Consider the following 22,702-nt stretch of genomic DNA (forward strand, 5'->3'; position numbering starts at 1 on the left):
GTTACTTAAAAGTGATCATGTTCCCTGGGCTGAGGGTGGTCAGTTAATTAAAAGTGATGATGTTCCATGAGGTAAGAGGGTGATTATTTCCTTTAAAATGATGATATTCTGTGGGTTAAGAGGGTGATCAATTACTTAAAAGTGATGTTCTCTTGGGTAAGAGGATGGCCAATTACTTAAAAGTTATTATGTTCCCTGAGGTAAGAGAGAGGTGAGTTACTTGAAACTGATGATGTTCCATGAGGTGAGAGATGGCCAGTTACTTAAAAGTGATGATGTTCCAAGGGGTAAGAGGGTGGTCAGTTACTTGAAACTGATGATGTCCCGTGGGGTAAGAAGGCGGTCAATTATTTAAAATTGATGTTCTGTTGGGTAAGAGGATGGCCAGTTATTTAAAAGTGATGATTTGTTCCATGAGGTAAGAGGGTGGTCAGTTACTTAAAATCCAAGAAGAGGATGGTCAGTTACTTACAAGTGATGATGTTCCCTGAGGTAAAAAGGAGGTCAAGTTGCTTGAAAGTGATAATGTTCGATGGGGTAAGAGGGTAGTCAGTTACTTGACACCGATGCTGTTCCGTGGGGTAAGAGGGTAGTCAGTTACTTAAAAGTGATGTTCTCTTGGGTAAGAGGATGGCCAGTTATTTAAAAGTGATGATTTGTTCCAGGAGGTAAGAGAGTGGTCACTTACTTAAAATCCATGAAGTAAGAGGGTGGTCAGTTACATAAAACTGATGAAGTTCTATGGGGTAAGAGGGAAATCAGTTACTTAAAAGTGATGATGTTCCATGATGTAAGAGGAAGGTCAGTTGCTTGAAATTGATAATGTTCTATGGGGTAAAAGGGTAGTCAGTTACTTAAAAGTGGTGATGTTCCATGAGGTAAGAGGGTGGTCTTAAAAGTGATGATGTTCTGTTGGGTAAGAGGGCAGTCAGTTACTTGAAACTGATGATGTTCAGTTGGGTAAGAGGGCAGTCAGTTATCTGAAACTGATGATGTTCTGTGGGTTAAGAGGGTGGTCAGTTACTTAAAAGTGATCATGTTCCCTGGGCTAAGAGGGTGGTCAGTTACTTAAAAGTGATGATGTTCCATGAGGTAAGAGGGTGGTTATTTCCTTTAAAATGATGATGTTCTGTGGGTTAAGAGGGTGATCAATTACTTAAAAGTGATGTTCTCTTGGGTAAGAGGATGGCCAATTACTTAAAAGTTATTATGTTCCCTGAGGTAAGAGAGAGGTGAGTTACTTGAAACTGATGATGTTCCATGAGGTGAGAGGATAGTCAGTTACTTAAAAGTGATGATGTTCCAAGGGGTAAGAGGGTGGTCAGTTACTTGAAACTGATGATGTTCCATGGGGTAAAAGTGCAGTCAGTTATTTAAAATTGATGTTCTGTTGGGTAAGAGGATGGCCAGTTATTTAAAAGTGATGATTTGTTCCATGAGGTAAGAGGGTGGTCAGTTACTTAAAATCCATGAAGTAAGAGGGTGGTCAGTTACTTACAAGTGATGATGTTCCATGAGGTAAGAGGGAGGTCAGTTGCTTGAAAGTGATAATGTTCGATGGGGTAAGAGGGTAGTCAGTTACTTGACACCGATGCTGTTCTGTGGGGTAAGAGGGTGGTCAGTTATTTAAAATTGATGTTCTGTTGGGTAAGAGGATGGCCAGTTATTTAAAAGTGATGATTTGTTCCATGAGGTAAGAGAGTGGTCAGTTACTTAAAATCCATGAAGTAAGAGGGTGGTCAGTTACATAAAACTGATGAAGTTTTACGGGGTAAGAGGGAAATCAGTTACTTAAAAGTGATGATGTTCCATGATGTAAGAGGGAGGTCAGTTGCTTGAAAGTGATAATGTTCTGTGGGTTAAGAGGGTGGTCAGTTACTTAAAAAGTGGTGATGTTCCATGAGGTAAGAGGGTGGGCAGTTAACTTAGAAGTGATGATGTTCTGTTGGGTAAGAGGGCAGTCAGTTACTTGAAACTGATGATGTTCAGTTGGGTAAGAGGGCAGTCAGTTATCTGAAACTGATGATGTTCTGTGGGTTAAGAGGGTGGTCAGTTACTTAAAAGTGATGATGTTCCATGATGTAAGAGAGTGGTCAGTTACTTAAAATCCATGAGGTAAGAGGGTGGTTATTTCCTTTAAAATGATGATGTTCTGTGAAGTAAGAGGGTAGTCAGTTACTTAAAAGTGATGATGTTCTGAGAGGTAACAGGGCAATAGTTACTTAAAAGTGATGTTCCATGGGGTAAGAGTGCAGTCAATTACTTAAAAGTGATGATGTCCTGTGAAATAAGAGGGTAGTCAGTTACTTAAAAGTAGTGATGTTCCATGAGGTAAGAGGGTAGTCAGTTACTTAGAAGTGATGATTCTGTTAAGTAAATGAGCGATCAGTTACTTGAAACTGATGATGTTCCATGAGATAAGAGGGAGGTCAGTTACTTAAAAGTGATGATGTTCCATTAGGAAGAGGGCAGTCAGTTACTTGAAATTGATGATGTTCTATGGGGTAAGAGGGTAGTAAGTTACTTAGAAGTGATAATGTTCTGTTGGGTAAGAAGGTGGTCAGTTACTTGAAACTGATGATGTTCAGTTGGGTAAAAGGGTGGTCAGTTAATTGAAACTGATGATGTTCTGTGGGGTAAGAAGGCGGTCAATTATTTAAAATTGATGTTCTGTTGGGTAAGAGGATGGCCAGTTATTTAAAAGTGATGATGTTCCATGAGATAAGAGGGAGGTCAGTTGCTTGAAAGTGATAATGTTCGATGGGGTAAGAGGGTAGTCAGTTACTTGACACCGATGCTGTTCTGTGGGGTAAGAGGGTAGTCAGTTATTTAAAATTGATGTTCTGTTGGGTAAGAGGATGGCCAGTTATTTAAAAGTGATGATTTGTTCCATGAGGTAAGAGGGTGGTCAGTTACTTAGAAGTGACGATGTTCTGTGAGGTAAGAGGGTGGTCAGTTATTTAAAAGTGATGATGTTCCATGAGGTAAGAGAGTGATCAGTTACTTAAAATCCATGAAGTAAGAGGGTGGTCAGTTACATAAAACTGATGAAGTTTTACGGGGTAAGAGGGAAATCAGTTACCTAAAAGTGATCATGTTCCATGGGCTAAGAAGGTGGTCAGTTACTTAAAAGTGATGATGTTCCATGAGGTAAGAGGGAGGTCAGTTGCTTAAAATTGATAATGTTCTATGGGGTAAAAGGGTAGTCAGTTACTTAAAAAGTGGTGATGTTCCATGAGGTAAGAGGGTGGGCTTAGAAGTGATGATGTTCTGTTGGGTAAGAGGGCAGTCAGTTACTTGAAACTGATGATGTTCAGTTGGGTAAGAGGGCAGTCAGTTATCTGAAACTGATGATGTTCTGTGGGTTAAGAGGGCAGTCAGTTACTTAAAAGTGATCATGTTCCCTGGGCTGAGGGTGGTCAGTTAATTAAAAGTGATGATGTTCCATGAGGTAAGAGGGTGATTATTTCCTTTAAAATGATGATATTCTGTGGGTTAAGAGGGTGATCAATTACTTAAAAGTGATGTTCTCTTGGGTAAGAGGATGGCCAATTACTTAAAAGTTATTATGTTCCCTGAGGTAAGAGAGAGGTGAGTTACTTGAAACTGATGATGTTCCATGAGGTGAGAGATGGCCAGTTACTTAAAAGTGATGATGTTCCAAGGGGTAAGAGGGTGGTCAGTTACTTGAAACTGATGATGTCCCGTGGGGTAAGAAGGCGGTCAATTATTTAAAATTGATGTTCTGTTGGGTAAGAGGATGGCCAGTTATTTAAAAGTGATGATTTGTTCCATGAGGTAAGAGGGTGGTCAGTTACTTAAAATCCAAGAAGAGGATGGTCAGTTACTTACAAGTGATGATGTTCCCTGAGGTAAAAAGGAGGTCAAGTTGCTTGAAAGTGATAATGTTCGATGGGGTAAGAGGGTAGTCAGTTACTTGACACCGATGCTGTTCCGTGGGGTAAGAGGGTGGTCAGTTATTTAAAATTGATGTTCTGTTGGGTAAGAGGATGGCCAGTTATTTAAAAGTGATGATTTGTTCCAGGAGGTAAGAGAGTGGTCAGTTACTTAAAATCCATGAAGTAAGAGGGTGGTCAGTTACATAAAACTGATGAAGTTCTATGGGGTAAGAGGGAAATCAGTTACTTAAAAGTGATGATGTTCCATGAGATAAGAGGGAGGTCAATTGCTTGAAATTGATAATGTTCTATGGGGTAAAAGGGTAGGCAGTTACTTAAAAAGTGCTGATGTTCCATGAAGTAAAAGGGTGGGCAGTTAACTTAGAAGTGATGATGTTCAGTTGGGTAAGAGGGCAGTTACTTGAAACTGATGATGTTCAGTTGGGTAAGAGGGCAGTCAGTTATCTGAAACTGATGATGTTCTGTGGGTTAAGAGGGTGGTCAGTTACTTAAAAATGATGATGTTCCATGATGTAAGAGAGTGGTCAGTTATTTAAAATCCATGAGGTAAGAGGGTGGTTATTTCCTTTAAAATGATTATGTTCTGTGAGGTAAGAGGGTGGTCAGATACTTAAAAGTGATGATGTTCTGAGAGGTAACAGGGCAATCAGTTACTTAAAAGTGATGTTCCATGGGGTAAGAGTGCAGTCAATTACTTAAAAGTGATGATGTTCTGTGAAATAAGAGGGTAGTCAGTTACTTAAAAGTAGTGATGTTCCATGAGGTAAGAGGGTGGTCAGTTACTTAGAAGTGATGATTCTGTTAAGTAAATGGGCGATCAGTTACTTGAAACTGATGATGTTCCATGAGTTAAGAGGATGGTCAGTTACTTAAAAGTGATGATGTTCCATTAGGAAGAGGGCAGTCAGTTACTTGAAATTGATGATGTTCTATGGGGTAAGAGGGTAGTAAGTTACTTAGAAGTGATAATGTTCTGTTGGGTAAGAGGGTGGTCAGTTACTTAAAAGTAATTATGTTCCATGGGCTAAGAGGGTGGTCAGTTACTTAGAATGATGTTGTTCCATGAGCATTGGGTCTAAGGAAGGACCATGCTGGCTCATAGCTGAATACAGATGAAGAATAAGAGTATACAAGTGTGTGGTGATGGTAATCAAGAGCATTTAACATGAAGAAGGGATGATTTTGAGCATGGTGGTTAAGATGGAGTGAAAAGACTTGGAGATAGATAATAAAGTTGTGGAGAGAAATGGGAGAATAAAATGGAGGTTGGTAGATAATGGCTACAAGAATCAGAAGATGCTCTGATCATTGTGCTATTCTTGAAGAATAAAGAGTGTTCAAGAATATTGGTAATAGTCTATAAGCTTCTTAGAGGGCAAGGATGCCTTCATTTTTGTCTTTTTTCATCCATAGGGATGCTTGAGTGAATAATAGAACATTCCAGGAACTGCCATGGGGAGTAAAGAAAATATTGACCCTTTGAGTGGTCCTGTGAATCTGGAGGATTGAGAGATCAGCCTCCAATTGAGAAAGCAGGGATGATGTGTTGAAACGTAGTTGTCCAAAAAGCTCCAGGGCAGATAATGGGGCACCAGACCGATTATAAAAGAGTCAGAGATCATAAATCATAGATTCTACACCTCCTGAATGTCAACTAATACATAACTCCAGGAAAAGAAGGCTTCTTCTAAAAGACCCAAGATTTGAAAAAGAGTTCAGATGCCATTCAGTCCAACTCCCTCATTTAACAATTGAGGAAACTGAGACTAAGCTTATGATAATCAAAGTCACATGGTTAGTAAGTACCATAACACTGGCTTTCTGACTCCCAATCCAATGTTTGTCCCATTACACAGGGATACTTTCTGAAAGCCTCAGGCAGTGAGTGATCTTACAGCTCTTCCCTGCCTGTCTGGAACATCATGGTATAGTGGAGAGGGAATTCTCCTGGGAGTTGAGAAGACCTGTATTCAAATCCTTTCTCAGAAACTTATTATCCATGTGACTTTGAACAAGTCATTTCTTTGTGTTTGACTTTCATCTACGAAAATAGTGGTGGAGGGATTTGAACTAAATGATGTCAGGGGTATCTTTCAACTTTAAATCTACAATCTATTTTTTTTTTGTTTGTTTGTCTCTGGTTCATAGTTGGCATTTAACACTGGTGCAGAATATATGATTATATATAAAACATACATACAACATAACATAATATATATGTGACCCTAAATACAAATATATAATTATATACATACATATATTATGCATGTATATGGATATATTTCTATACATATTGATATTCAGATGTCTATTTTGTATATATATATACAAATTTATACACACATATATGTATATATAATATATGTGTGTTTATCAGACCAACCTGGAGACATTGAGAGAACCCAGCTATATCCTACATGTAAAGAAGATAGGAGATGGGAACAAATGAACCACATACTGGATCTCTGTGCCTGAAATATGTAAGAATGGAAAGGTGATGGGATTATTTCCTATTCTATACCATCTTCCACTTGCTTAAAGCTATCCCTTTCAGATTTATATGAAGCCGGCCTCCGATGCAGAGACCAGAAGGAAAAAAATACTTCATCTGGGACTTAAAAAATGGACACTAAGGGCTTCCTCAGGACAGCTGGTTACCTGGTGCACAGCTGCACTGACTCCACTAATTACTACCCAGAATCTTTGGAAAAGCTGCTTTCCATTTTGATCCCTCTGCTGTACATTTCTAGCTCTGATATCCAAATAGCAAATCATGTTATCATATAATTAAATGATAATCTTCATGACAGGGAAGATGACAAGACTATAAATGGTTCCTGCAAATGATTAAAATAACTTCCCTACAATCCACCCCACACCTGGAAGTGTTCTCAAACTTCTAAAGCGATTAGTTGTCAGCTAACTCTTTGTGTCATCAACATCATTTCTGTTAAACAATGCCTTATATTCAACAGGCTACACCCAAAAACTGTACTCCCCTTAATTCTCATAACTAAGGATGGCCACAGACACCAGTTATGTTTAAGATTCAGTTCAGGTTCAGCAAAAGAGAACTGAGCTCAGATTTTCGTCAGGTTATGGTATGAGGAGAGGCAGTTGACTGAATTGAATAGTCAGGAAGACTCATACACACTGATGCACACTGGCTATGTGACCTTAGCCAAGTCGCTTCTTTCAGTTCCCTAGGCTTGTAAGATTGCAAATTACAGCAAAGGTGTCATTTTACATGGTTAGATGTGATTTTCACATAAGGAGTACCTTACATCAAGGAAATCACAGTAGAAAAAAAAAAGGGAGGAGAGGGAAGGGAGGGAAAGGAAAGGGAAAGAGAAGAAAAGAAAAAAAAGAAAAAGGAAAGGAGAAAGGGAAGAAAGGAAAGGGAAAGGGAAGAAAAGAAAAAAGAAAAAGGAAAGGAGAAAGGAAGAAGGAAAGGAAAAAGGAAAGGAAAATTCTCTGAATTTTGTCACATGACATTCAGAAATCAATAACCAATGAATGGTTCTTTGAACAAGAAAAGCAGTATGATATAAAGGTTAGAGGACTGGTCTAGAAAACCTGGACTCAAGTCTTGCTTCTAGCATACATTGGCTTTGTGACTCTAAGCACATCAGTTCAAACTTTGATCTCAAGGGTGGGAGATTAAGAGTGCAGGTTTGGAGAATGGAGGGAGGGTGAAGTTTGGGGATTAATAAATTGGTCAATTTAACAGGAATGAAGTATTTAAAGGTGAGTGGTAGGTAGTAAGCAGCCTATAAAGGGAGGCTGAGGAGAACTTGGTGCTATTTCCAAGGAAGAGATGAGAAAATGCAATTCACTTCCTTCTTTCCAGAGGCAGTGAATTATAGGTGTGGAACACTGCACATACTGCCATGCCAGACTGTAGTAAAATGTGTTGATTTTGCTTAAATAATTTTTTTCCTATTTCATTGTTATTTGTTACAATGGATGTCTTAATGTGAAAAGAGAGGGAGAAGGAATATCCTTAGTATATGTGTGTGTATATATACATAAAAGTAATTTTTAAAAGATAGCAATAAAATGAAAAATGATTGGAAAATGCTAAGCCAAGGAGCTTATACTTTATCCTAGAAGCAATAGAAAGTCATTGAAATCCTCTGAGCAAAGTAGTTGTATAGGATCGTGATCAGACATGCTTTGGGAAAATTATTTCAGTAACTATGTGAAAGATGAATTGGAGAGAAAAGAAGCTGCAGGGAGACCAATTAAGATGATATTCCAGTGGTCTGGGTGAGAGGTAAGGAGGACCCGAGCTGGGGCAGTATCTGGGGAAGTGGAGAGAAGGGGATAAATGTGTGGAACCTTGTAGGAAACGAATGGGTTCCAAGAGGGCAGAGAGAGAGAGAGAGAGGGAAGATTCCCCACATCTAGGTTGCCAAAGACCCCCAGAATTATGCTGTGCAGCTTGGTCTCAGAGGAGTTCAGGCAGGCAGGTAGACAGTCTTTAAGGCTTATCAGACTTCCAATATTTCCTTCCCAAATCCTTTTGTAATCAAGTTGCTTTTTCCATAATCTGTATTTCTGTTTTCTAGTCTCTTGGTTTCCCCATGCTCAGCGCACTCTATGAAATTAGTGAATGAGTTTTGGTCCTTTTTATGGTCTCTTGATTACCCACATTTCAAAACCTTGATGAAAAATCAAAACCAATTCTTGTATGACTGAAATTGTTTATATATCTCCTTGTTCAATAAAGTCTCTATCAATAAAGAGAAGAATACTTTGGATACATCGGGGCCTTCTCATATAACTCTGTTCCAAGGTAAGATGCAATGGACAGAAGTCTAGACTTGGGATCCAGAAGACCTGATATTGAAGCTTGCCTCAGACATTACTAGATAGATGTGCTGATCTGGACAAATCACTTAATGTCTCTCAGCCTCAGTTTCTGAATCTATAAAATGGCAATAATAATGCTTATCTCCCAGAATTGTTATGGGGATCAAATGAGGTAAAGAGCTTCACAAAATGATAGGTATGTATGTACATACACATACGCTATTTTTTTAATTAGCTAGTAGTTGTGATATAACCATTTCCAAGGAGGTACCCAATGTATGACCTCAACATATTGGAGAAGCTACTTGTGTTTATTATTGTTTTTGTTTTTTTACTTGCATGGAAAAAAACTGGCATTTAAATAGATTTAATACATATGTAATTATTTGTTATTTGTTATTTTTATATATCCCACCCTCCAGTAGAAAATACACTTTTTGAAGGCAAGGATTATATTTCTTATTTTGTCTGTTCCCATGCTTAGAACAATGCGTGGCACATAATAAACAATTAAAAGTGTGTTTGATGCTTGTTCCAGCAGTATGTATACCAAAATTGGAATGATAAAAAGATTAGCATGGCCCCTGCACAAGGATAACATGCACATTCATGAAGAATTCCATGTATTAAAAAAACAAAAAAAACAAAAATTAAATAAATAAAAACATATTTAGTGACTGATTTAAAAATAAAAACAAAAATAAACAAAAGCATATTTAGTGACTGATTAATCTAAAATCCATCTCCCAATTTTACTTTTTGTTCGGGTTAAGGTATAGAGTGCCAGTGTCTTCTTTGTACTCAGGGTGAGTCTCAAAATCCCTGTTCATTTTGAGTGCCTTATTCTCCTTCCCAACTTCTGAAGATTTCTCTAATGTGTAAATGTAAAATGGCATTTTAAGTGAGATAATACCTACCTCGATTATCATCATGACCTTGCTTCAACTTTCCATCTTAGTCCACTTATATACTATATTAGATCATTCAGATAAATGAGACTCTTTGGCCTTCTTCTTATAGGGTTTTCAATTAGAGATTATATTTTCATTTAAAGATATTTTACTCCTTTGCCTCTCCCTTGCCTCTCTCCCCACCTCAAATCCCAGCATCCACACACACACACACACACACACACACACACACACACACACACACACACAACCTCTCTCAATACCAAAATGCCCAGATTAAGCCAAAGGAGAAGTATCCGCACTCACACATGTGGACCCTAAGATTACTCTATATGAATGTATCAATTAAAAAAAGAGTCAACACATACTTGGTGTTCATATCTGGACACTTGAATGATATAAACCCTGAGATGAAGACTCCATTCTCTTTCTAGATCAATCACTAACTCACCATGTGGCTTTGATCAAGTCAATGTCTGTGGGTCTGTTTCCTCTACATGTAAAAAAGAGAGGGAGGGACAAGGTTATCTCTAAACTCTTTCCAGCTCTAAAATTATTTGATCAAACCATGTTTATAAGATCCTATAAGATCCTGGCAGGGTTATAAGGGACCTCTGAGGCTGCTAAATTCAAACAACTCATTTTACAGAGGAAACTAAGGTTCTGGGATGGATGTTTAGTGGCTGCTTCAAGGTTCACACAGATGGTAAGAATCAGAAGTGGAATCCCAATTCTTTGAGCCAATTTTAATCACAGCTAAAAACAATCTAGAATTTAGATTGTTGAATATAATCGGTATTAGGACCAGGAAAGAGTATGTAGTGTCAAAGTTAATGTATGTTCACAAAATAATGTGCTCTTAGAGAATAGAGACTCTTTTATCTCTTTTTATATTCCCAGTGCTTAGCAAAGTTCTCACCACAAAAGGCTGAATGAATAGTTGCTGCCTAACTGTGAATTATTATTATTAGTTTTCTATTTTTATAATTTATTTATACATAATATGTATTATAAATACATTTTATATTTTTATATTGTATATTTACATATAATATAAATAAATGATAATAAATATAATTATAATTATAATTAATCATTATTAAAAACTCATTTTTCAGAAGTCTCATCCAAATTCTTGGCCTCCACAGCTAGAACATTCCCCTCTCCCCAATTACATCACGCTCACCATAGTTATACTATATTATACCACTTCAATGCCTAAAAATAATAAAAATGTCACAATTCTTTGATAATAATAACCAGGAATACACTAGAGTCAGCTCACAGTTCTTATTAGAATCACTTTTAAATTTTAAGTGTGCATCAGCAAATGGTCTTGATTGTTTGGATGATTGTCTAGACTTAAGGAAATGGTGAAGAAAACGTTAATGGTACAGATTAAAAGTGTGTTGGGAGTCTTCAGAAAGTCATTAAATGTTTACTAGCACCCAAGATCATAAGTAACATTCTATAACACTTTAAGATTTACAAAAGTTTTACATACATGAACTCATTTAATTTTCCCAACCACTCTGGGAGGTTAAGTGCTATTATTAACTTTATTTTACAGATGAAGGGGCTGAGTCCCAGGGAGGTTAAACAATACATCCAAGTCATACAGCAGCAAATAAATACCAAGATCTGAAGTCAGACCAGACTACCTCTCAACACTGATATAGACTGACATGCTCTGTGTCTTGGTACATGTTTTGTTTTGTTTGTTTTCCATAAGTTTCTATGGATTAATAGAAGACTAAGGATCAGTCTCTGTCAATACATTACAGGCTTTTACTCAGAACTTTTTACTCAGAACTTTTCCAGACTCATAGGATATGCCAGATTTGGTTCTCTGCTGATGTTGCCTTGTAGATTGGAGTCCATCCATTTGAGATTTCTCATTTTACATATGTGGAAACTGAGGTAATGAGAGAAGGGACTCACATAGGAACATACATAGGATTCTAGGTCATCTAGTCCCACTCTATCTTTTTACACATAAAGAACCCAGACCCAGTGAATGTAAGTGATTTATTCAATGCCACAAAGATAATAATTATTTTGAAAATCCTTTTTTTTTCCCTTGATTAGCCAGTGTGGGAATAAATCTAAATTGAATAGTCTTATAATTTTTATATCACTCAAATATAGTGACCAAAACAGCTTTTGAACCCAAGGACCCTTACTTTGAATTCTGTATTTTTCTACTGTACCATATTATTTTCCAGGAATTTTACCCTGATAACAACCTTCCTCATCTATAAATAGCAATTTAATAACATCTTTTAAAAATTATTAATTCTAAACCAGAAGTACTTAAAGTGGGGTCAGGGAACCTCTTTTGTAAATATATATTTGATAATTATATTTCAATATGATTGGTTTTCTTTGTAATTCTATGTATTTTGTTTTATGCTTTTAATACTTTTTAAAGTATTATTCTGTTTAATAGTATTTATTGATAATAATTTTAATATTTAATAATATATTAATTATTTATATAAATACATTATACATTTATATAATATATAACTATATATTATATAATAATTGATAATTAATAATAAATAAAATATATTTTATTTTATTTATATCTATTTAATAATTTAAAAGTATTATTCTAAAAAGCATCCATGAGATTCAATATACCACCCAAGAATTCCCTAACATAAGAAAGATGTAAGAACACTTTTAAAGTTATTTCTTTTTTTAATATGATTCTATAGAATAAATTATGATCATAGAATCAAGAAACAAATAGGTAGAAACCCAATACCTGAACTGTATTACATTTGAATGGCACAAAAAACACTATTCAACTTAGATTTATTTCCAAGCTGGATAATCAAGAAAAAAGAGTAATTTTATAATAATTATTATTTTAAAGAAAAAAAATCTAATCTCTGAAGAAGCCAATAGATGGAAACCTATAATCAAGGAGGAAAAACTGAATTCCTTAGTAAAAGAGTGACTGAAGTTGAAATAATGCTTCTTAAGAAGTTAAAGGAAAAAAAAAAAAGCTAAAGGGATGGCCTCACATTCACCCTTTTCCCCTTCTCGGAGATGGGGCAGTTAGATATATGAAGGCATACACCTTCCATTTTAAATTATATTTGTCTTTCTTCCAATTAGGGAAACACTACCAGTGACCTCCAATTTTTTTTTTTTTTTTTTTAATGAGTTACCGAAAGAGTGTGAAAGAGAAAAACGCAATTTTTTTTTGGTATTTCTGTGTGTGTGTGTGTGTGTGTGTGTGTGTGTGTGTGTGTGTGTCCTTCCTGTGAAAAATAGAAAGTATGGTAGCTTGTCATTCAATCTAAATTCAGCCATTGTGCCAGCTGGAATTCAATGTCTATTTATTACTTTGCAGTTTTTACATTAGTTATTTGTTAAGAAATGATTTTACTGCTGTTGAGTAGCGAGAGAACTTGAGGTTGGGATGCTTCATGATCTGAGCCAGAGTGGTGGCTGTAACTGTTGCCAGCAAAGGAGAAACATAATTAAGAAGCAGGTGGGAAGGTACTGTTTAGAGATAGAAGGAACTGTTTTTTGGAGAAATCAAGTTAAAAGATAAGGCCTTGGGCTTTACCTGTTGGATTGAGGCCATGAGTTGGATTGGAAGGCAGCCATGTGCATTTTCATCTGTTCATATAGTCTTTTTTTCAATATTCAAGGAGCAGCACTTTAAGTGGCTGAATGTACGACATCCACCAAAGCCCTCCCTTATTTAGTAAATAGTTGTTGGTACATGAGTGAAATGTATACATTTACATACATGTGTGTGTATATTTATATGCACACATGCATATATACATATATATCTATACATACACGTGTGTGTATATAACTACAAATCCATACACACATACATAAACATACATATATACATACATGTGTGTGTATGTGTATATGTATATATATTTGACAAGCAATCACACACTTCTACTGGAGCACATTCAGTACTAGGAAACCCACTCCCTACCAAGGCAGTTCAGTCCCACTTTGGGCAGGTCTAATGGATAGGAAGTTTTTGCTACTATTACTATTATAACTAGTATTACTACTACTGCCATCACCACCATCACAACAACCTTATTTTACCTTATGTTAGAGTTAAATTGATTTCCGAGAGATTCCAAACTCTGGTCTCTCTAGGTCCAGGCAAATCATGACATAAGGCAGGTGATGCTATGACATGCAAGTGAGTTAGATTTCAGGGAGGGAGGTCTGTGAATGGTCACCGGCCTCACTTTCTCTTCCTGAGTCCTCTGATATTAATAATAGCTAGCATTTATTTGACTCTTTAAGACCTATAAAGTGATATTATCTCACTTTATCCTCACAACAACCCCGGGAAGTAAGTGCTTCCTTATACACACTTTACAAATAAGGAAATTGAGATTGAATTAAATTAAGTAATTGCCCAAAATTGCATAGCTGGTAAGTGTCTAAGATCATATTTAACTCAAGTCTTTCTGATTCTAGGTCCACTACTCTATTCACTGTGCCACCTCACTATCTCCCTAATGAAATTATAAGTGATTGCTTTAAAGGCACAGACTATATTGTACATTATACCTTTTACTAATCTTTTTTCCTTCCCCACTGCAGGTAAATACCTCTTTTATCTGCCTCATCTAGCAACAATTCAGCATGGATTTGGAAACATGGTAAATATTTGTTGACTGAGAGAAAATGGAAAGAGGAATAAATGAGAAAAGTATAAGCCATTTCTGTTTCTCCTTCTAGACTTTCTCTAGTATCTTCTGTCTTCCAATAATTTTTCACATAAAAATGTTAGAATTAAGGACATGAGATGCTCCCCAATGTAATCCAAAGGAAGTAATGTTTCAGTTACTTTAATACAATTTTAGTTCATTGCTTGATTTTTGTTTTATACCCATGAAGTAATTCAAATGTCTAAAGATGAAAAGGAGAATAAATGAGAAAAGAATAAATTTCATCCAAATGCTGAACACCATAGGATCACAAGGGTACTCATATAATGGAGAGTCTCACAAGGATGATAAATGAACTGGAGTTAATGCATGTGAGGATTAAGTAGAGGATCTAGGGATATTAAGTTGGAGAAGAGAAGACAGGAGTAAACTCAAATGGGATGTCATTTTTTTCAGTCATGTTTAAATCCTATTTGGGGTTTTCTTGGCAAAGATATTGGAGTAATTTGCCATTTCATTACCTACTCAATTTACAAAGGAGAAGCTGAGTCAAGCGAGGTTAAGTGACACAGCTAATGTCTGAAGCTAGATTTGAACTCAAGAAGATGAGTCTTCTTGACTCCAGATTATCCACTGGACTGACTAATTGCCCAAACCTAAATAGCTTGTCCACGACCAATGTCAATTGGAAAAGGGAACTCACTTATTGTGCTTGGTCCTGAGCAGTTGGGTAGAGAGTGAAAAGAGGTAGATTTCATCTTGATATTAAAAACACTTTTCAGTAAATAATCAGAATTGCCCCTAGCTGGAAATGACTGCCATGAAGGTTTCTGCCTTTTGAGGGTCAAGAAGGATTTATACCTACTCTGTGCCAGGCACCAGGCTAATCACTGTGTCTTTGAACAAAAGTTAAGTGAGAACTGCTCTGGTCTAGGCTGGACCTGATGGACCCTGTTGTGCCTCCTGATCTAACTTTGCTACTGCAAATTTGCACTAATAAAAATGAAAACATTCTGTGCTTGAGCCAGGGGTACTTTTCCAACTCTCCATGATCATGTTCCTCCACCAGGAAGATTTACTCTTACTTTGAGATGAGCAAATGAACTTGCTAATAAATGAGAAACGTTCTGTCTTCACAGATGATTTCTGCTTCTTCAATTTCTGCTCTGAGAGAGCAAGTTTACCCTCATTTCCTGTGCTTTCATCACAAGGGCAGGACCCCAGGTCCGATGGGAAGAATTCTGGCATCCTCTGAATGCTAGGTTTTCACCTTGGCAAAGATGAAAATTTAGATGGCTGTCCTCATGTGTCATAGACACAGAACAGAAAACAATAGTTGTACCAATTATCATAGAGGGCTAATTAAGAATGCTTTGTTTATTTTGTACATTAATATAAGTTAATTTTCATACATTAAAATGATGGAGAGAAAGGGGAGAAAGGAGAGGATAAAATAAAATAAAAAACTTCAATAAAAATATATGAGTTAATATTTTTAATTATTAAAATTTTGGGGCAGCTAGGTGGCACAGTGGATAGAGCACCAGCCCCGAAGTCAGGAAGACCCGAGTTCAAATCTAGCCTTAGACATAACATTTCCTAGCTGTGTGATCCTGGGTAAATCATTTAACCTTAAATGCCTCAGCAAAAATAAAATAAAGTAGCTCAAATTTTGATAATATTAGACAATCAATTTCTCATAACATCAGAAGGATATATGACAGAAAAGAACATGATTTGATTATAAAAACCTGGGATAACCAGTGTATAACTCAGGAGCTCCAGTTATATGGAAGCAATGAAAAGGAAACTAGAGTTAAGACTTACTAGACTGTGGTGCAGCTATGTGATAGTATGAATAAAATGATAGACTTAGAGGCAGGAAAACCAGAATCTAAATAATTTTTCACATATACTTATGCACTGTGGGACCCTGGGCAAGTCACTTAAAAGCATTGTGCCTCAGTTTTCTCATCTTTAAAATGGGAAGATTGAATACAACATCCTCTAAAGTTCTGTCTAGATCCAGTTCTATGTTCCTAACATTCTTTACATTAACAAAAGTCACAGAATATAGGAGGGTATATAGAATACTATCTGCTTTGTTGAAAGGGGTACATATATTGGTAAGACCCTAGACTCATCAATTATTGAAGTAAGTATCTTAATGGATAATCCAATGGATAACAGATGGTCAGTTCAATGTTAAAATGGCATCCCTTGTAAATAACATAAATACAAGAAGATCCTTTTTAAGGGATGGCTCTCTGAAAGGGAGGAGAGGAGGAATATATGAGCAAATATAAGAAATGTAAAAAAGATATCAATATTTTTAATGGAAACTGTATATATCACTTGCACTGTGACCACACGATAAATATATACCTTTCTTAAATCAGCAGTGACATTCACACCCTGCATGTTTCTTTTCTGGTGATCAGCAGCCAAAATGATTGTTTATGGAGAAATGTAATAGGAGATGCTCTATAAAAAGTGACTAAAATGCCTGTACCCACTGATCCAGAGCTGCTTATGCTAGGCAAATTTTTCAGAGAGGTCAAAGACATTCATAGTAATATTTGTTGTGTCAGTAAAGACCTGAAAACATGTAGATACTCATACAATAGAAGATGGCTAAACAAATGATGGTCTATAGATGTGATGGAACATTAAATTTCATAAAAAATGAGTGTGAAGAATTTAAAGAAATTTAAGAATACAAAGTGATAGAGTGAAGTTAAAAAAAATAATAAAAAATGACTAGCACAATGTAAATAAAAAGAATCACAAGAGAAACTAAGCAATGAGTTACTGTAGTGTCCAAGCAATTTCTAAAGAATTGATATGTAAAGATACCTCCCTCTCTCTATGCAGAAGTGGAAGACTATAGTTATGGAACACAGCACAGGCATTCAGACCGTTGACATGGTTAGTTTTGATTATTTGATTTTATTATAATTATATATATACATATATAAAACTATAAAAATAAATTTCTCATTCCCTTTTTTTTTATTCTTTGTTACATGAGATGGCTTTCTAGAAAGAAGAAAGGATATATTTAGAAATGGATGTGATAAGGAAAAATATTAATAAAATCAAAATAAAAAATAGGTCCCCAAAATGCCTGACCAAGGGTCAGAGAATATGAGAATATATGGACTGATTTTGATTTCCAACAATGGATAAAAGAGTATCCATGAAACCTTGATGTATTAATGTCGGAGTAGAGAATAAAGGGTTCTAATTAATTATTGAGTAAACCATAATGCAGTCATTACTATCATTACAGAAAGGAAAGTGTAGATTTTCCAAGATTTTTTTTTAACCCTAGCCCTCTTTTCTGGGATAGGGAATCAACTGTGGTTTAATAATTCATCACTGCTGTTTATAAACATTAACAATGGTTTATTTTTGAAAGCTTCCCCTAGACATATTGTGATCATCCCCAGAGTGTACTTGCCTTCTAGCAATTTGCTGTTTTGAAATACATAGGTAGTAAGAACCTGAAAATGATTACATTTCTACTAAGTGCACCAAGACAACAAAGTTAATTAACAATAAACAAAAGGAAACCTCCCAAATGATTTTCTGCCTCCCCAGGGTAGAATTCTTTCCTTTCAAGGAATTCCCACCAGGAATCCTAGTCCCCTTGTAATGATAATTAACGACCTCAAAAAAAGGTAAAGGAACTGGCTTCAAGTTCTTGACTTTGAACTCCTTTACAATTGGAAATGAAGGTGATTAAGGGGAAATAACCATAGTAGACAAAAGTTTCTATCTGGAACTCTTACTACCCAAATTTAGGGCCTGAAAACCTTTTGGAAAAATCCTGAACTATATTGCTAGATTGCACTAGGGGGGGGGGGGGGGGGGGGGGGGAGAGGGGAAGGGAGGGGACTGTCATTCTCACCAGAAAAGAAACGATTCTTGTGTCTAATAAGATTTTTTTTTCATTGCTGTTGTGGTGGTGGTTCATTTTTTTAAAGTAAAAAAAAAGCAAGAGCAAGCCTTGTTTATAGAAATTTGTTCATATTTGTTAAAAAAATTTTTTCTTTTTTCAATAAGGGAAAGGTGGGAGGAAAAGGAAAAATTTTTGTTACTCTTTTAAATTAAAAAAAGTGATAGAGTGAAGTTAAAAAAATAAGGAAAAAATGACTAGCACAATGTAAATAAAGAGACTCACAAGAAAAACTGGGCAATGAGTTACTGGAGTGTCCAAGCAATTTCTAAAGAATTGATACGTAAAGATAAGTTAAATTAAACTTAAAAATGATTTAAACCTCAATCGAATGGGGAAGGATTTAAAGAGGAACAGTTTCATCTAATAAGTTTACTGTTGTGTGAAAAGGCAACAAATTGCAATAGAAAGAATATTCAATTTTGATCTCTAGGAGCTGAGTTCAAATTTTCACCCTTGTCATTGTACTGTATTGACAATGGAGGGACGGGTCTGTGGGACTGGGAGTGAGAGAGATAGATATAGGAAAAAATTAGAGTGGTGAATAAATAAAAGTTGCCCTGATAATTTATTTTAGAAAATAAATAAGATAATTGTGTACAGTGGAAATAATGGTGTAGGCTCTCAAGATAGAAGCACAGGTCTAAAAAGGAGACCAGTCCTATCCAAATCCCATGAATACCCTTGTGGGTTCTTAACCTGCACAATGGAAGAGCCATGTGCCCTAGATCAGCAGTCAACAGTGGGAGTCAGGAGTGCTGTCAAGGTTTCTGGGAAGATTATGTGGATGAGAAAACCCAAGCATAAAGCAAAGGCTAAAGATTAACAAGACTAATTCAGGGACTGTTCAGAGCGGTTTTGTTTGTTTAAGAGTTATAAAATCCAGAAAATCATCTCTTTAATAGCATAAACAAAAGTCCACTTTTCAGTATTTTAACAATTGTTCTGGGTTTTATTTATAATTTTCCCCTCTAACTTAGATGCTGAGTTAATTAGAATTAATCTGGTTCCTAAATCACTTCTCTACATAACTTTTCCCTCAATACCCGGATCTTTGCTGTTTACTTCATGTGATAGGGATAGAGTTGTGAACTTAGTTAGGAATTCCTCTCTCATATGATCTTAGACAAGTTTTTTGATATTTCTGAACCTCAATTTTATCATCTCTAAAAGGGGGGGTTTGAACTCAACAGTCCTTTCAGTTTCAAATACTTTTTATCTCTTCCTTTATCAGCAACCCTTTTCTCTTTCCTTCCCACAAATTTGCCTCCATTTGACATAAAAATGAGCATGGCAAATAAAATAATGACATGGGTATTTTCAAATGCATCCAATAAATTCAGCCTTAAAATTTAAATCAAAAATGACTCTTTTTATTTACTATTTTATTATTAGCAATTTTTGTATTCATTCAAATTTATTCAATATATATTAAACATCTATATCATGGGATATCAAGCCAGAATTTACCTTGAGAATGGTCTAAATCCATACTTTTCATTTTACAGATAAGGAAACTGAGTCCTAAAGAATTCAAGTGAATGGCTCATGATCATACAAACAGGATTAAAATCAAATGGGTTGGATGTGGAATTGAGTACTTCATACTAAATGTTCAAGAAAGCCACTGTGTGGCCTAAAAAAAATCCAAATCGGTTGAGATTGGAGATTTTTTTTCCATTTTGTGTCTGTGATCTCTGACAAAATGTCGATTACTTATAAACCATTGGCTCTGGGATATCATAGGTGCAGGAACAGCCATTGAGAACAAAGATTGGTATTTACTTTACAACTTAATCTTAAAGTGGCTGTTCTCAAAGTCTATATTTTCAAGACTTTCTTATGCATCTAAAAATTATTGAGAACCTCCCAAAAGAATTTTTAGTGTGGGTTATAAGTATTTATATTTATTGTATTGGAAATTAAAATGTCAGTATAATGATGGAAGTAGTTTTGTCTTCGTGGACCCTTTGAAAGGATCTCAGGTCTCAGATTGCATCTGGGAGAGTTTTCTAGGATGTTGACAGATTAAGTAACTCACCCCACGTTACACAAACAGAAGCAGGATTTCACCCTGGACCTTTTCTGACTTTAGCCTGGATCCTTCTCTACTATGTATCTTCTCATAGTGAATGTATATATTTACAGAATAGGCACTATACAGATATTTGAATTGATGAATAATTGAATCATCTGTGGAGTATTCTTGCTCATCAGATTTGAAGAACGAAACATCACAAAGATGGCTCCAATGTTGAACACCAGAGTCAAGGTTTAAAAAAAAAAAAAAAAAAAAGAACAATTTCAACAATCAAAAAAGGGCAAAAATAAGAAGTAGTTAGGTGATACAGTGCATAGGGCAGTAGACCTAAAATAAGGAAGACCTGGGTTCTCATCTAGCTGCAGATGCTTCCTGTCTGTAAGATCCTGGACAAGTCACTTATATTATCTGCCTCAGTTTTCCCCTCTGTAAAATAGTAGCCCCTATCGTTTAGAGTTGTTGTGAAGAATAACTGAAATTATATTTGTATGAAGAACAATACTAGTGCTTCACAAATATTTGTTTCCTTCCTAATGGGAAGAAATTTTACCATGAGAATTGTTATGTTCTATATAAGTTTAAAAAGGGAAAAAAAAAATTTCACAAAAAGAACATGTTGCTCATGTACAGAAAAAAGCAAAGGTTTGGGGATTTTTATAGGATTACAAATCTAAATGAGCCAATGGGGAGATAGAACAGATGAAGATAATGAAATCTTAGGTGGTGTTAAGGAAAGCATGGGGCTAAGAAGTGAAAATTCTGTATTCTGCCCTGGTTAGATTGAGTCTGCAGGATTGTGTTCAGTCCCAGGTGCCAAATTGGAGGAAAGGCATTGACTAATGGAGCATACAGAGAAGACCATGACCCAGATGGTGGGGGGTTGAGAGACCACCCCACTGAAAAATCTTCTGAAAGGATTTTTAGCTCAGAAAAGAGAAGACTTTAAGGGAACAGCATAGCTTTTTTCAAGTACCTGAAGATCTATTTTATGCTGGCTACAGGTTGTGCTTGCTAACCAAAGTCTAGCTAGCAGATGACCTCTAAAATGTAAATAGAATTTGCCACCTAAAACATTTTCTGGTATTTTCAATTTGGTGATTGAGTTTCATCTATTAAATTGCAACACTTTCATGTAATCATTATTACTGTCCTTTCCTCCATCCTTTTTTCATTCTTGAATTCTGAATACCTTGTTTAAATAAATGCATTATATATAATTAATATAAATATAAATAATATAATCCATAATTATCAGGTATTAATCAAACTCCTATCATGTGCAAAGAATTCTGTTACATTGGAAATACAAAGATAGGCAAAAAGAGTTCCTAATATCAAGGAACCTACATTCAAATGCAGGCAACAATAAACAGGATACACACACACACACACACACACACACACACACACACATATAGATATGCATCTATCTATATCTATCTATATCTATATCTCTATATCTATATCTATATAAAGATAAAGAGATATACAAAATAAAGAGAAGATTGAAAATAACCTTGAAGGAAAGATACCAGCAGTAGGGAGTACATAGAATGGGAGATCTTTCTCCTGAAGATGAGATTGGAGGTGAGTCCTGAAGGAGCTTGGAGTCAGAGATGAGAAATGAGAACTTCTCAGGAATCTGGAATAATCAGTATACAGAGCTGGAGAAGGGAGCAAGCAGGATGGGGATTCTGGCCTCTGCTTAGAAAGGGTCCAGGATCCCTTTTCTCATGTTCTTTGGCTTTTAAATCCTGTCCTGTATTCTAGGAACAAATTGCTTAAGGCTTAAGCTTTGATCCTAAACCCATGTCTAAGATTCTTCTCAAGAGGGTAAGTAGTAAAAATATATTTGATGAACAGTGTTTCTTCAAAAGATTTTCCTTATGTGTGGGCATCATGCTGGTTTAATGCCATTTTTTAGTGTACAATGGCACCTATAGAGAGAACTTCAAGGAATCCCTTTCCTTGGGATTATTTAAAATTCCCCCAGATCTGGAGCACTCAGAGCAATACACAAGTACATTCTGTGAGGCTGGCTATCGCAGGAGTTTGGGGTGTAAACATCATTAATGAACCATCTAAGCAAAATGCCACAGGAAGGCATCCTGTCCCTTTTCTAGGAGACACTAACTTGTGATTCAGCAGTACAGACAAGGATCACTCAGAGATGGAAGGGATTCCACAGCTAATAGGACCAGAAAATCCTAATTTCAGAGGTGTCAGAAGCTTGCGGTCGTCCAGTCCCATCTCAGATGAAGGAGAAGAGAAGGCAAGTGGCTTGATGAGGGTGACAGACTGGGATCAGAACCAGGTAACCCGTCTCCATAACTGGTAGTCTTTCCATATCCCCTACTGCCCCTCTTTTTACAGGTAAG

General features: G+C 36.0%; 1 protein-coding gene and 1 non-coding gene across 2 annotated transcripts in view; one reads left to right on the top strand and one right to left on the bottom strand.

The window, feature by feature from the left end:
• FHIT (fragile histidine triad diadenosine triphosphatase) overlaps positions 1-22,702 on the bottom strand; it is a 1,008,280-nt gene that overhangs the window by 501,513 nt on the left and 484,065 nt on the right. The window lies entirely within an intron of this gene.
• Positions 9,261-9,364, top strand: LOC127546027 (U6 spliceosomal RNA). Its single transcript, XR_007949898.1, has one exon. It is a non-coding gene; the product is annotated as a U6 spliceosomal RNA (small nuclear RNA).

The sequence above is a fragment of the Antechinus flavipes genome, chromosome 1, assembly GCF_016432865.1.
Source record: "Antechinus flavipes isolate AdamAnt ecotype Samford, QLD, Australia chromosome 1, AdamAnt_v2, whole genome shotgun sequence".
Taxonomy (NCBI): Eukaryota; Metazoa; Chordata; class Mammalia; order Dasyuromorphia; family Dasyuridae; genus Antechinus; species Antechinus flavipes.